The sequence below is a fragment of the Vipera ursinii genome (assembly GCF_947247035.1).
Source record: "Vipera ursinii genome assembly, chromosome: 7".
In the NCBI taxonomy this organism is placed as follows: domain Eukaryota; kingdom Metazoa; phylum Chordata; class Lepidosauria; order Squamata; family Viperidae; genus Vipera; species Vipera ursinii.
Window position 1 is genome coordinate 40,366,066 of NC_139521.1, and position 15,659 is coordinate 40,381,724.

Genomic DNA, 15,659 nt, shown 5'->3' on the forward strand with positions numbered 1-15,659 from the left:
AGTGAAGTGGATAAGTAAGTCAAACATCAAGAGTTTTCTAGTTTGTAAATTTTAAAACCATGACACTGAATAATTTGAATGGCTAATATGTATCCTATGTTTTTGTGTTCAGTACTATGTACAATGGCATGCTGCATCAAAAGTAAAATAATACATCTTGGCATATTAGTTCCCTGAATTTTTTTCATAATAAGCATTTCTAAACAATTTCTTAAGATAACAGAAGACAAACGGTTTCCCCTGTACTTCTACTTGCATGCCCCTGAAGGTTGGCATGGAGCATTTTACCTATGTTCAACAATTGATAACATGTAAGTGGAGGTATTTGGGTTACTTGAGAGTAGTATGACTGATAAGATACAACATTTTCAGACTACTATGTAAGAAGTCAGTGTTTCCAAGTTTGACATTTTTTTAAAAAACAACAACAATGTGCCCGGGAACAATATCACATACCTAATGTTACTTTCTGGTGTACATGTTTCTGAAACTTTTAAAATGAAAAAAGCTTTTATTTCCACAAATTTATTCGTTAGTCCTTCCAACAGCTCTTACACTGGATTTGTAATGGGGAATGCTTGAGCAGGAATGTAGCCTTTTGTTACTATGAATAGTTCAGGGCAGATTAGCTGTGTGCCAATTTCCTGTTGCCTTTCAGAGCTGCAATATGAACCCTATTTGCTTCTGGCTTTTGCACAATAGAAAACAATGGGTGGCTTCATTCAGGTTTCACTTCAGAACTCTTAGGAATAGGGGAAGTGGCTAAAGCCCTACTTTACAGGTAATTAACAATAGATCATGTTTGCTTCCCTCCTCCTCCACTCACTCTCTCTTTTAAACTCTGATTAAAGCTTAAAAGGGCTTCCTATATGCCAGTTTAAAGACATCAGGAAATTCCTGTTGCCCCTGCCTTTGTATTAATACTTTCTACATTGTATAATTTTTTGGCATTTGTTACACATATATGCCTGAAAACACACATGGAGGAAAAACTAAAGGCATACAGCATCTTAGCAAAGTCAGCCTGCCTTTTTTCTTATCTCCAATCTTCTGAAAAACTTTGGCTTATATATCAAACACAACACTTTGCAGTGTATGAATATGAAAAAAAAAATACTTCTTTCAAATTCTAGCAATATTTTAAGTTTAACTAATGTTCAGGGGTTTTTTTTCCTGGAAGGTACTCTCAAGGCAGCTCTCAGAATAAAACAGCACAATGATAAATAACGAAGCAGTAAAAGCTAGTCGCAAAGAAACTCCCAATCATGAAATATTAAAATATTTTTAAATAAAATAAAAAAAACAATAAAAACTAGCAATTCCTTTGAGTATTGACATCCTGAAGTCAGATCAGGATGATTGGATTGATTGATTCTGCCAATTCAAATCAATTTCAATACCTAGTGACAGTATAGATAAATTTTCTCCATGACAATCTGTTCCTAAACCTGATCTTTAAGATCTTCCAACTGAATCCATCCACTTTGCTTGCTGGTTTTTATCTTTTTCTCTTTCCTTCCACTTTCTCAGCATTAGAGCATTCTCCAGAGAGCTGGGTCTTCACATAATCTGTTTTCTGGCTTTTAAAATAGCCATTAAGGTCTAGATATTTTGAAAAGGGGGCGGTGCAATGGCTTAGTGGTTAAAGACGCTGAGCTTGTAAGCTGGAGAATTGACAACCTGGGCTCAAGACCCAAGTTCCAAATAACGGAATGAGCTCCTGTTACTTGCCCCAGCTCCTGCACACCTAGTAGTTCGAAAGCGTGCAAATGCGAATAGATTTAATAGGTACCACTTAAGTAGGAAGGTAATGTTCTATGCGCCTTTGGTGTATAGCCATGCTGGCCACAGGCCCATGGAAATTGTTTTTGGACAATGCTGGACAACTGACAGGAAAACCTGGACCTTTTTATTTTGGAAGGACTTTGAGAATGGAGATTGCAGGAACTAACAGAGTCTTTAAGAACCTGACAAATCATTGTTGATAGTGTTTTTGCCCAACACACTAAATTTGGTGCCAATAGCATCAAATGATATTAACCCTGGTTTACTGGTGATGAATTTGTAGATTATGGCTCACGAACACTTCCCAGCTTTTAATTTTTTGCTTGCTTTTTTGGTAAAAAAGTGAAAATACAAACTGCTATGACCCAGCTGGACCTGGAGTCACTAGAGAGGAGGCTACAGGAAGCTCACAAGTTTTGGTTCCTATTTTACAATGTATTTTGTTGCCTGGGCCCACTAACTCTGAGGAATTGATTCCACCGTTGAACTACACTTAGTGTTAAGAAGTCTTTTTCTAGCATTCAGTTGGAAATTGCTTTACTACAACTTAAGTCTATCATTAAATTTCTCGCATCGTGGAGCAAGATACAACATGCTTTGAACAGTTGCTTCCCATAGTTTAGAAATTATACTCTTCCGGAAACAGCATTTGTCTTTTTTGGAGCCACATTTCAATGCTAGCTAATACTCAGTTTGCAATCAATATTCAAACCCCTGCCAAAAAAAACTCTATGGGCAGAAAATATATTAATCAAAATAATATTTTTAAGCTGCAAAATAATTGAATTATGCTAGAACAACATATTCAAATACAAAGTATTTTACAGGTAGTCCTTGACTTACAACATTAACTTAGTGACTGTTTGAAGTTACAACAGCACTGGAAAAGTGACTTATGACCATTTTTCACTCATATGACTGTTGCAGCATCCCCGTGGTCACGTGATTTACATTCAGATGCTTGATAACTGACTCACATTTATGATGGTTGTAATGTCCTGGGGTCATGTGATTCCCCTTTGTGACCTGACAAAGTCAATGGGGAAGCCAGATTCACTTAACAACTGGGTATCTAATTTAACAACTGCAGTGATTCACTTAACGAAGGTGTCAAGAAAAGTCATAAAATGGGGCAAGCTCACCTAACAAATTTCTCACTTACCAACATACATTTTGGGCTCAAATGTGATCATAGGTTGAGGACTACCTGTACTTTTTTGCTAATTTTATCAGGACTCTTTTTCCCCCTATGATCTAGTATTCTAGTTGATTGTTTGACCATTGTTCAGTAAAAATATTCAAAATACAAAACATACTTCAAGTATGTATAACATATAAGTACCTTAATAGTCTTTTTATATTCTACATAGAACTATTTTCATTAAAGATTTCTTTTTGTTAAAATTGTGGAGAAATTGTTTAAGTATGATATAACTCCCTTTTATCTTCTCAACTTCTTTTAAATATTGCTATGTACTTTAAAAATTGAATATTACATTCAAATTAACCAGATACCAAAGAAGATAGCTTAAAAATAAACTAACTGGCCACAAGAGATTTAGATTAGGGCACTGCCTATATCAAAATTTTAGCTATTCCTTGGTGGATTTTATTGTCACAAAAATGCTATGTGAGATCCCGCCTATCTCTGTGCTAAATGGCGTGACTAACTTCTGTCAGGTGTGATTTATTTTCTTTTTCTAGTTTGCTTCATCTCCTGGGGAAAAATCTTATGTGCCAGTGTAGGGATATGTTTGATTAGTTTTAAAATTATGCTTTGGTTTAATTTTTTTAAAAAGTGGGTGGGTAATATTTTCTCTTTTCTGAGATGAAGGATGTTGACTTTTAGACATGTGCTGCTACTGCTGAGTGACTCAGGCTGAAAATACATATGGTACTCCTTAGCTAGAAAAAAAATGGATTGCATCTAGCATTTTTTAACTAAAGCAGAGAACCCTGATTGGTCTATTTATTCGCAATGAATAATACTTGCATGTATATAAATATTTATGGAATTTTTAGAAAACATACATCATTAAAGGTGAGTTCTAGTAGTTTTCTTCTGTGAATACCTCAGAACTCCAACTGAATCACAGGAACTGCAAACCAACATGTCTGGAGTAAATTGCTCTGGAGATAACCGATGTTTAATATTAGGTTAAATTAAATCTGTTCACTAAAACTTTATTATAAATACAACATATTTTACAATTATTATAGAATTATTAATAATACTAGTATGCTTTTCAGTAGAACTTATTTTTCATGTTCCATGCAGTTAATTCTCAATTTACAATCATTTGTTTAACAACTGTTCAAAGATGCAGTTGCCTTGAACAAAATGACCCACAGCCCAGCACAACTATCCCAGCATCCCTGCAACTATGTGATCAGAATTAGGGTGCCTGGGAAATTGCATGCATTTATGACAATTGCAGCATCCTGGGGTCATGTTTGAAGTTACCGAGATGCCCTACACACAGTCACTCATGCGCTCGTGACCTCTCGGATAGACTACTGCAACGCTCTCTACATGGGGCTGCCCTTGAATACCACTCAGAGGCTCCAGCTGGTGCAGAATGCGGCCGCGCGAGTTGTGATGGGGGTCTCCCAATACTCCCATGTAACACCTCTGCTCCGCGAGCTGCATTGGCTTCCAGTTGTCTTCTGGGTGAGATTCAAGGTGCTGGTGATGACCTATAAATCCCGAAATGGCATGGGCCCGGATTATTTACGGGAGTACCTTTTGCCAGCGTTAACTTCCCATCGTTCTGTGCGCTCCCATAGAGAGGGCCTCCTCAGGGTGCCGTCGGTCAGGGAATGTTGACTGGCGGCCCCCAGGGGGAGAGCATTCTTTGTGGGCGCGCCTGCCCTCTGGAAACAGCTTCGTGTTGAGCTCCGGATGGCTCCCGACCTTCGCTCTTTTCGCCGCAACCTGAAGACTTGGCTATTTGAACTTTGCCGGCCTGGACTGAGGGATTGGGGTTTTAGATTTTAAATTTTAAATTTTAAATTTTAGAACGTGTTTTATTGTTTAGGGCTACTTGGTTTAATTTATTTTAATTTTGTATATTATGTGTTGTATATAGTGTTTTAATTGCCCTTTACACCGCCCCGAGTCCTTCGGGAGAGGGGCGGTATATAAATCCAAATAATAAATAAATAAATATGATTGCCATTTGCAAGCTTTTGAGCCAGCTTCCAACAAATGAAATCAATAGGGGAAGCAGGATTCACTTAACAACTGTATGATTCACTCAACAACTGCAGTGATTTGCTTAACAACCATGACAGAAAGTCATAAAATTGGGTGCATCTCACTTAACTGTCTTGCTTAACAATAGAAATCATGGTCCCAATTGTCATAAATCAAGAACTATCTGTACTGATAAAAATAGAAGTGGCATATAAAGTGGATTAAAAATGAGTTTTGTGTATTATATTTATGGAAAAAATAGTCTTTAGTGGTAAACTAAGATTTAAACATTATCATAGATGATATACATGATAATAAGAACACTACATGTCAAAATTACCCAGAATAGAAAGAATAAAGGAATACCAATTCATAAGTATGTCAAGTCTGATTTCTTCAATTCCAACTAAATATATAAACTGAACAGTTTCAAAGGCTATTGATGTTAGAGGAAAAATGAAAAATCTGCCCCAAAATTTCTGGCTTCTAAGCTTGAGCCCATGTAACTTAGGGATATGCATACATTTTACTCAGAATTCTGAAGAAAGAATCTATGAGGATATGACCAATTGTGGAAATTTTATCAGGAAAATTTAGAGTTTATTGTTTATGTATTGTTTATTGTTTATTGCAGGTAGTCTTCAACTTATAACCACAACTGAGCCCCAAATTTATTTTGTTAAGCAAGATAGTTAAGTGAATTTTGCCCCATTTTACAACTTTTCTTGCCTCAGTTGTTAAGTGAATCACTACAGTTGGTAAATTAGTAACATGGTTGTTAAGTGAATCTGGCTTCCTCATTGACTTTGCCTGTCGGAAGTTTACAAAAGGTAATCACATGACCCTGGGACACTGCATCCATCCTAAATATGAGCCAGTTGCCAAGCGTCTGAACTTTGATCATGTGACCACAGTCATAAGTGTGGAAAAACAGTCATAAGTCAATTTTTTCAGTGCCAATGTAACATTGGTCACCAAACGAATGGTTGTAATAAGTTGAGAACTACCAGTAGTGGACTTTGTTTCAAATGAACTCATTGGCATTTTTTTTTCATTACTCAAATTCTGATAGCCTGCATGTTTTTCCATTCTGAAACTTAAAAGATTTTTAAAATCATAATTAACTTATAATCATCCCATTTTTAGAGCATAGTTTGGTGGCTGAGCAGGTACTCTGCATGCAGGCAGCAGGTGATTAATTGTGGTTCAAAGATGTCTTTACCCAATTTTCTGAAATAGTTAATATCTTGGTTCCTCAAGGATTTTACGAAACAAATATTGCATAACTTTTCAGAAGAAGTATTTAGCTGTTATTCATGTCACCTAGATCTGCTAATTTATCATTTATACACACTGGACAATATTTATTTTTTGGCTATATTTCTATTCCGTTCTGCAACAGTCCCATTCAGCCATCCCATTTTAATCTCACAAAAATCTTAAAAGGTAGCCAAGAAGGAAGAATTTCTTCTTAATTATGTAGAACTTAAGCATTACTTCCTTTTCTTGGTAGGAACTGCAAATTAAAGAAATAGATCACCTTGTAGAATGCATGTCTTAAAAGCTGTACTTGACATTGATAATCTCCATACCAGAAGTTACCTGTTGAAGTAAGACCATGAAAGGAAAAGCTGCTTCTATTCAACACCGTCTTGTTAGATAGTCATGACAGGTATATGAGCTTTCATTGGATAAAGCAGGGGTCCCCAATTGCCAGGAACTGGGGCACACAAACGACAGAAGCTCAATCCATGCACATGTGGGATGCAGGCAGCACATGAAACCCCCCCCCCCCCAGTCTGCAGAAAAACTGTTCTCTACAGATCCGGTCCTTGATTCCCAAAAAGTTGGGGGCTGCTGGGATAAAGAATTACAAGCAAGGCTGAGTTTGGGAAGCTAAGAACTAAAGAAAAGAAAAAAGAGCTAAGAAAAATATAGCAGGACAGAAAACGTTTGCCCCATGAAGAATTAGAACTTTTTACTACTGCAAAGAAACCTATACTAATGTCAAAGGAGATAAGCAGCTGATTTTTTAAAAAATAAAATATTAGTATCCAACCAGAATTAAGAATATTAAAGTCTACTGATATTATTGCAAATATTAATTTTGGATTAAATTTGGATTAATAATTATGGTCTTTGTATAATTATTAAGTACATAGTCAATATGTTCCTCAAGCAATTGTGGGTATAATGAACTTGGGACTTGGGTATGTACTAACAATAAAATTCTGCATGTAAAACATAAGCTTATCAAATATTCATACTAATTCAAGCAATTTGCTATTTCTGAAAGGTGTATATGATAGTAGAAAATAAAACATTTATTTATCACATTTATTTATCAGATTTGACTACTGCCCATTGGTCTCTCAGAGAAGCATAAGAAACATATGTCTTTCATGCCTTCCAGTTGCCATAACAATTCACATAGAAATGTTTAATAATTTTGTGTAGTCATTACAGTACATTTTGTACAATTGATTATTCAATAAGTCAAAATAAAAATTTAGATAATGGTTTAATCTATTTTAAACAAAATGCTTTTTGATGATTTGTTAGACATGGCATCTCAATTTCTTGTTTCATAATTTAATTCTGTTGCATGGAACAAATATCCTGATCCTATACCTAGCTAGGGCTTGAATCCTTTGGTAGAAAATAGATGCCAAGTCATGAAAACTGAAAGAAGTGTAATGAGATAAAAGAAGATAAATAGATGTCTCGAAGGACTTCAGCAGTTATAATTTTAAATTGTACCTATTAAAAATCTAGTTTAAATCTAGTTAAAATACCAATTGTTCTTTGTCTGGCTAGGAGAAAATAACATTCAAAAAAGATTGTCAGAGTTTATAAGCATTAAAGTTCTTTTACCATGGAATGTGCTTTCTCAAAAACAAGTTGGCATCTTTTGCAAGATGCGTGTAGCCTGCTTTATATTTAAATCTGGTAGTGTGGTTCTCAATTAAATTTGAAACATATGACTACCCTTGATATTGTTTATTTTGGAGAACTAGCTCATAAATGCAGCACATGTAACTTGTATACAGGAATCAGCTATCACTACAAAAAGAATTTAAAGAATAATTCCTAAAATGATATTGTACAATAGAATAAACTGGTTGTTTGAGCAGGTTTTGTGAAGAATTGATGTAGGAATGTCCTGGCATATTCATACCACTTTTTGTTAGCCTTCTTTTCATTTCTCTCTGGTGAGGGAAAATATTAGAATGTAATTTTATTTTCCATTTGTCAAATTGCCTATTTTCCTTGCATGTCCAACTAGACCTGTGACTGAGTAGGAAAACATGCAGAGATACTATTTATAGAATACAAATAAGTTGGAAGGGACCTTGGAGATCTTATATCTAGTCCAGGGGTAGGCAACCTTGACTCTTTTATGACTCATGGACTTCAACTCCCAGAATTCCTGAGTCAAGCTGGCTCAGGAATTCTGGGAGTTGAAGTCCACGAGTCATAAAAGAGCCAAGGTTGCCTATCCCTGATTCTAGTGCATCTAAAAGAATTGGAAGGACCCTAGAGATCTTCTAGTCCAACCTACTGTTCAAGCAGGAGGCCCTATATCATTCCAAACAAATGGCAGTCCCATCTCTTCTTAAAAACCTCCAGTGACTACCTTAAGCAGACATTGTAGGTGGGAAATCTTTTCTGCTTTAATTATGATCCTGTGGAGACCTTGGTACTCTCTGAATTTGATTGTTTGCTTGAAGGTGTACTATTTATTACCCAACTAGCTAACATCAGCAGCATTGATGATGTTACTTAGTCATGTATGAAACATCTGCAAGTAAACACCAGAGAACACTAAGGACTTCATAGTTCAAGCCACATACAATATATTTTCTTCTCTTGTGTTCTATCATTTTTTTCTAGTTCTTTCTCTTTCTTCATCTTTGAGTTCTAGATTAACCCTATGTAAAAATTTCATAACATTCTTCTTTTAGTTTGGCCCTTTCTAATCTTAAATCTTTTCTGTTTGGGAGCAATTTGCGCATGATATTTATGAACATTATACTGTATTTCATAATATAATGTTTTAAACAGTTTTAAACAGGGCAAAAATCAGTTGATTATATATATTATGTATTTGTGATTACTTATATCATCAGAAAAATTGTGTACTGTCTACTTATAAACAAATGAATATTATACTTTTCAAAAGTACAAGAATTGTGAAAATTGTGCTGTTTACAGAGTACTTAGCAGATTGTGTTGATTTTGATATGTATTGCACTTATACCTCTTTTTCCATCACAGGCTGGTCAAAGCAATAAGGAAAGATTTGCAACAGAAAGTTGCTTAAGTGGTAGCTTCTCAAGGTACAAGGTGTGACATCAGGCCATCATAGTTAACTTTTGCAATTTAAGCTTAACACCATATTACTAACTAAGCATGATTACTATTGCTAGCAGTCTCTTTAAAATATCCTATCCACATCACAGCTCCTGTATATTTTAAATGGTAAAGTATTATTTCTTCTTGGGTTGAATATGCATACAGTGATCAGGTCCCTAAGCTAACCACCTTTCTCTGACTTAATTAAAAATGTGGGAACACTATAAAACATTACTTACCTTTAAAAAAATGCAGTTCTCTTACACTGGATAGAAGTTTTTAAACTACCCCTTCTTTTTCTTGGGAATGCATTAGTTGGAGAAGACTTTGACCATTACCCAATCAATCTCCAGGGCTTGGAGGGGCACTTATTTAAACTGTCCCTTCCTTAAAATCAATACTTTTCAACCTAAGCCACTGAATTATATTTTTCTCTGCCAGTAGCAAATTGAATCAATATTGATGTAAGGAGCAGTTAAATGATTTTCCTTTACCCTTCTGATATATTCTCATTTTGGATCTGCCTTCTTCTTAGAGCCTAGATATTCCAGTGAATAAAAATGAGAGGCTCATCTTGCCTTCAGTGTGTGACAGAACATGTCCTTCAGTCTCTTTGTTGGGAAAGTTGCCTTTTTCAATTTCTTGGTGCCTGGGAAAGTTGCTTTTAAATTACCACAAAAGTTTGAATCATTGCATGGAGTCACTGGCCCCTCTGTGGGGGCTTTCTCTGTCATCTTAAGAACAGACCACGCACAGAGACAGATGGTTCCCGTCTGCTGGCTTTATTCAATGCACTTCCTCCCACAGACGGGAGCCCTTTTGCCCTGCTTCCACCCCTCCTCTTTCAAGCATCCACCATGGAGCCTTTCTGTTCTTTGGCTGGAAATAATCTTTTATTGCCCAGTTGTTCGGAAGTGACCTTTTGCCCTTGATTAGATAGCACCAGGCACTATCAGCAGATTGCTTTTGAGCTGGCAGTTTCTTTTTGTCTTTTCTGATCCGGTGTCAGGGGGAACAATGCAAAGGTTTGCAAAATTTTTTAGTTCAGCTAAGGCCCCATTCCAGATAGCAAGAGGTGGAGAAAGATACTTCTATATTGTAGATCAGTCTTTGCAGACTTTGATAGTTTGTGTGTGAAGGTGTGTTAAAGAAAAGTGTATTATAATATTAAAATATAAAATAATCAATTCTGGCAGGAAGCTGCTTGTTAGTTTCACTTCATCTTTATTTGGGACAATACACACACACACACACATATATACACACACACACACATTATATATACATACATACATACATACATACATATATATACAGTATATATACACACATATACATACACACACACACGTATTTATGTATGTGTGTGTGTATATATATATATATATATATATATATATATATATATATATATATATATATATACAATATAGAATACAGAGTGTTCTAGAATGCATCGTCCATGTTCTATAATAGCACATATCCCTCAATTTTGTGTATCAAATAAGCACAGCCACCCACTTATCTTTACTTTCACTGTGTAGCAACTGTTATTTTTAAATTCCTAAGTAGTCTATCCCCTCTTTTTCAGACACAATTGATTTTTTAAAAAATTGCTGGAAATTTTCCCTTTGGAACCTCAGTAGATGTTAATCAGGTTGATAAATAAATATATGACAAGTCAGTGATTTCAATTTTAAATTTTCTTTGAATTATGAAAAATGTCCTAGATATTACAGTAAAATTATCTGTTATAAACATCTGCATGTAGTAGGTTATACGCTCCCAAATCTTGGTTCTGCTGTAGAATATGTCAAATTATGTATTCCTTCAGCAACAAATACAGATTAAAAGAAAACTGATTTAGAATAAGTGAAATTGCAATTATACAATTATGATTTATTACACTTCTTAAGAATCATCAAAATAGAAAAAGCTTTTGGTCTTGCTATGTAAAGTATAAAACTAGTCTTTTCTTCATAGTTGTTTTTGTTTAGTGCAAGAGCAGTGAAAATTACCCAATGGGAAGCACATTTGTAAAGCATTTTTTGTTTTAGTCTCCAAAGGATGCAGGTGGCATAGTGGCATGCACTTCTCTTTTAGAGGTGGCATTATCTGAAATGGATAGATTTTCTTATTAAGTATATGCCCCCTTCGTTGGGAAACCCCAGTTAAGTTATGAAATTTGGGAAATAATAAAGTGTGTGTAAAATGCTGGTAGTCACTCTTTTCCTATTTTCTCTGTCTTCTCTGTTTAGGTTGGTTAGAAGGTGTGATAACTAAAGATTTAAGCCTCAGCCTTTTTCAAAAAGGAAATGTTCCATCTGGATTTCCTAGAATATTTTTAAACTATATGGATACTCAATCCAATGACAGAATTCATAGATAGTGGTAAGGCACCACAGATGATGGTAAGATTGTGTATTTGATTTTGGCTTAGTGGTGTGTGTGAACCTAGTAAAGTGGAACTGAGTCACTAATAATGTATTATGTCTTAGACCATATATAGATCAAATCATTGTTGTATTAATACTGCTAAGCTTGTATTAATTACTGCTAAGCTTGTAAGCCGCCCTGAGTCTTTGGAGAAGGGCGGGATATAAATGGAATTAAAATAAAAAATAAAAAATAACATGAAAAAGAAGGCTATTGATCATAGTAAATGTTTCCTACCCATTCTTCCAGTGATGAGTTGAACCATTTAGCTTACTAAATAGTTGTATTAACATTATGGAAAGATACTTTTCAGTTATAACAAGCACCTGTATTTTTTCACTGTATCAAAATTCTCATTGTTCAAAATTTTTATTATTGCAATACTGAAGGCAAGATCAAACTATTCCAGCCAGTACTACAGGAAGCTGTGATCTGCAATAATACACATTCTCATCCTATCTTCAAAGTTGTAATAAAGACAGTGATATCACATATTTAGTAGTGCTCACTTACAAATGGTTATATGTTAGAAGTAAAAAAGAGAAACAAGAAGATAGGATCTGTCTTCTTGCAACAGCCTTCTAAGACCCCTTTTTATACAAAGTCAGACATCCCTACCCTTTGGCAGCCCTGGATTTTCAGTGAAGTCAACACCTTCACAAGATTAACATATATTAGCCATCATGTTTCAATATTTCCCTTTTTCTGTTTGCATGGCTATTAGATGCACGTGGAAAAAATGCCATGCAAATCAAAAGGTCTATTTGCATGAGAATTTCCAATGGAAATGTCCTGTGACCTTTTCCTTGTCTGGGCTGGTTAATCCTATTTGAAATTCCTGCCGTGCTCCTATGGAAGGTCAGTGCACTTGGGAATCAAGTTGCACCTGCTGCAGAGCCTTATAGTCTGCCAGAAAAAAAATAAAAAAAGAATACACCATCAAGTGCAATAGATAACTTCCTGCTGGAAAAGTTTGACAGAAAACATGTCATTTTCCTGTTAACAGCAGTGAGAATTACATTTGCTCAGTATTGAAAAAATGAAGAAATACCATCTGAAGAAGATATAATCAAGAAAATCCTGGACTGTGCAGAAATGGATAGACTCACATTGAAAATGAAAGGGAAACAAGATTCAGAATAGTTTCAAACATGGAATTTTTTTTATAAATGATTAGAAAAATGGAATAAAGGGTAGGACTATTAATGTTAAATATGTAAACCCACACAACATATATCAACCCACACAACACGTTGCTTACTAAATACTAAAGATTGTTATTGTAAAAAACTAATAAATATATATTTATAAAAAAAGAAAAAGTTTGAAGAAATAGTGGCATACTTAAAAGAAAAGAATTAAAAAGAGCAACTTCATTCATCTTGCATGGTTACAGCAAATAATGGGTAGTATAATGATAAATTTTAAATCAAATTACCACAACTGTCTTTCCTAACATCGATTGAAGTATTGATTTACATGGTTGCACTTGTTTCCTTCAAACCTATACCTCAAAACTGACATCCTAAACACATGCTCAACACTGAGCATTTCTTCTTTGTTTAAGTACTGTTGGACAAGTTCCAATCCAAATATCTTTTACAGTTAGCTGTGTTAAATTTTGATCTAGACCAATGACAAATCTCTCCTTTTCCCCAAATATGTATCTACAAAAACATACAAACTTTCCTTGCATATAAGAATAAAGAATTATAGGAATTTCCTTGCATATAAAAATAAAGAAGCATAATTGTTATTATATATTGCTCATCTGCACTGTGTTCTTTGCAAAATCAACTTTATGAAAAAAAGAAACTGCAATGAAAATAATGACAGCACGGTTAAATTTGTCTTGATACTAAAACAATTGCAAGATGAAAATTAAGCATTTGAAATTCTGTCATAGATTAAAGGTTGCATTTCTTATACTACAGCTTGGCTTGTGATTTTTCTGATGTGGAGTAGGATAGTCCTTTCTGGGCATTTAACTACACCAACACAGATGTCATTCATCCTTTCACAATGTTTCTGAGAATGGTGATGGCAACTTTATGGTATTTGTGGGGGTTACATTTTTTGTGATGAGCTATTCAGAGTTGATGGTCCACTAATTAGAAAAAACAACTAATTGCATATGCTCTATTCCTTTTCAATGCACGATTTCAAAACATTATATTTAACAAAACTTCAGTTCTCCCAAAGCTCTAAAGACTCTTAGTACTTTGTAACAACCATATTAATGCTTGCAAAAACACCAAAATCCAATCTGCAGGGTGCAATAACCTTGCAAAGGCCAGCCGACAAAGTTAGGACATTAGGCTAGCCTAGTGAGTCATTACAACAGCTTGTAAATTGGTTGCTGCTAGCTATGGGTTGAAAAGTTAGACATTGGAGGTGCTGTGGAGTACATGGTCTCATTAGCATTTCAATAAGACCTGCTTGTTGACTCTGTGCCCAGCACTTGGGCAGCTCCCATCAGAATCTTTCTTTGTTGGTTTTAACTCCGGTCAAGTCCACTTGCCACAAGAAGAGAGTTAGGCACATTTAGTTTGTTTAGTCAGGCAGAACACTCAACAGGAAGGAAGGAAGGGAGGAAAGAGGAAAGGGATTCTTGGGCCTTGCCATTGTCTGGGCAACAGGACTGAAGCAGCCACAATGATTTCTAGTCTGTAAGGTGCACTTCAATCCCTTACAAATCCTCTCAGTGTGGAGCAAGGGAGCCCAGACAGGGACAGATGGTGCAACCCCCTCAGTCTTTTCTTGTTTTGATTTTGTTCTGAAGTAAAGAAAATGGGGTGTTCTTGCTTTCTTTCTCAGTGATATCACTGAAAAAGAAAGAACACCCCAGATTTCTAGGTAGCTTATTCTTTGAGGTGTATTCTTGCCAGGTGTCCTTTTTTAAGATGACTTCTGGAAATTGGCCTGTGACAAATTCTGGTTTTTTGTCTCCAGCAAACTACTGTTTATAACAATTGCGTAAGACGTTACTGAAGCTTTGTGAAATATCACGATGATGTTATTCAGTCGCTATTATCTACTAAATTCTGTCTGTCAGAGGAATAATTTTAGCCTACTCCGCTATAGTTCATTGTAATAATTTCCCAGGACATTGGAACTGTATTGTCATTTTTTACTGACCCATTTCCCATCCATTGTTTACTGCACTTAATTATAATGACGTTTAGATTCTATGTCAAAGAACTGTTAGCAAAAACAGAAAATAGATATCAAGACTAGTTCTATTCAACATTAACCTTCAACAAGATTCAAAGAAAGGTGTACAATTTAAAGTCAGAATAATTGAAAGGAAAGTATAAAATTCAGTTATAAAATTGACAATGCATTTTATGTGCAAAAATTATATTAGACAAATGCTTAGCTTCATCTCCAAGCTTAATGTAGAATGTATTAAAAGTTAGACTTGTTTTTCAAGTAGTCCATCATTATGTTGTTCACAGAAGTTAATCAGATATTTTGCACTAGACGTTTAAAATATATATCTTGTACATGAAGTTATGTTTGTTGGGGAAGGGAACGTGTGAGACTGTCACTCTTTGAGTTTCATTTTCCCCAGCACAATCTTCATTAGGATCATTGAAGAGTGAATTATAATAATAAGTAACCATATAGTTTCATCATATCCAGCAATGGAGATTAAAATCATGGCACCCCCATTTTTCATAGCAGTAAGAAAACAGATATCTTGCTATATCAAAATTGCTTGGAGAGAAAGAAACTTTGCATATTTATGTATAGCTGATGTCCATGCATAGACTCCAATCTGTCACCCAGCAGAACACAGGTCCCTGGGGGCTCAGAACAATAGTGCCCACTTTGTTTAAAGTTGTGCCTTTTGTTGTTGCTTCCACTAAACAATTAGGTGTCT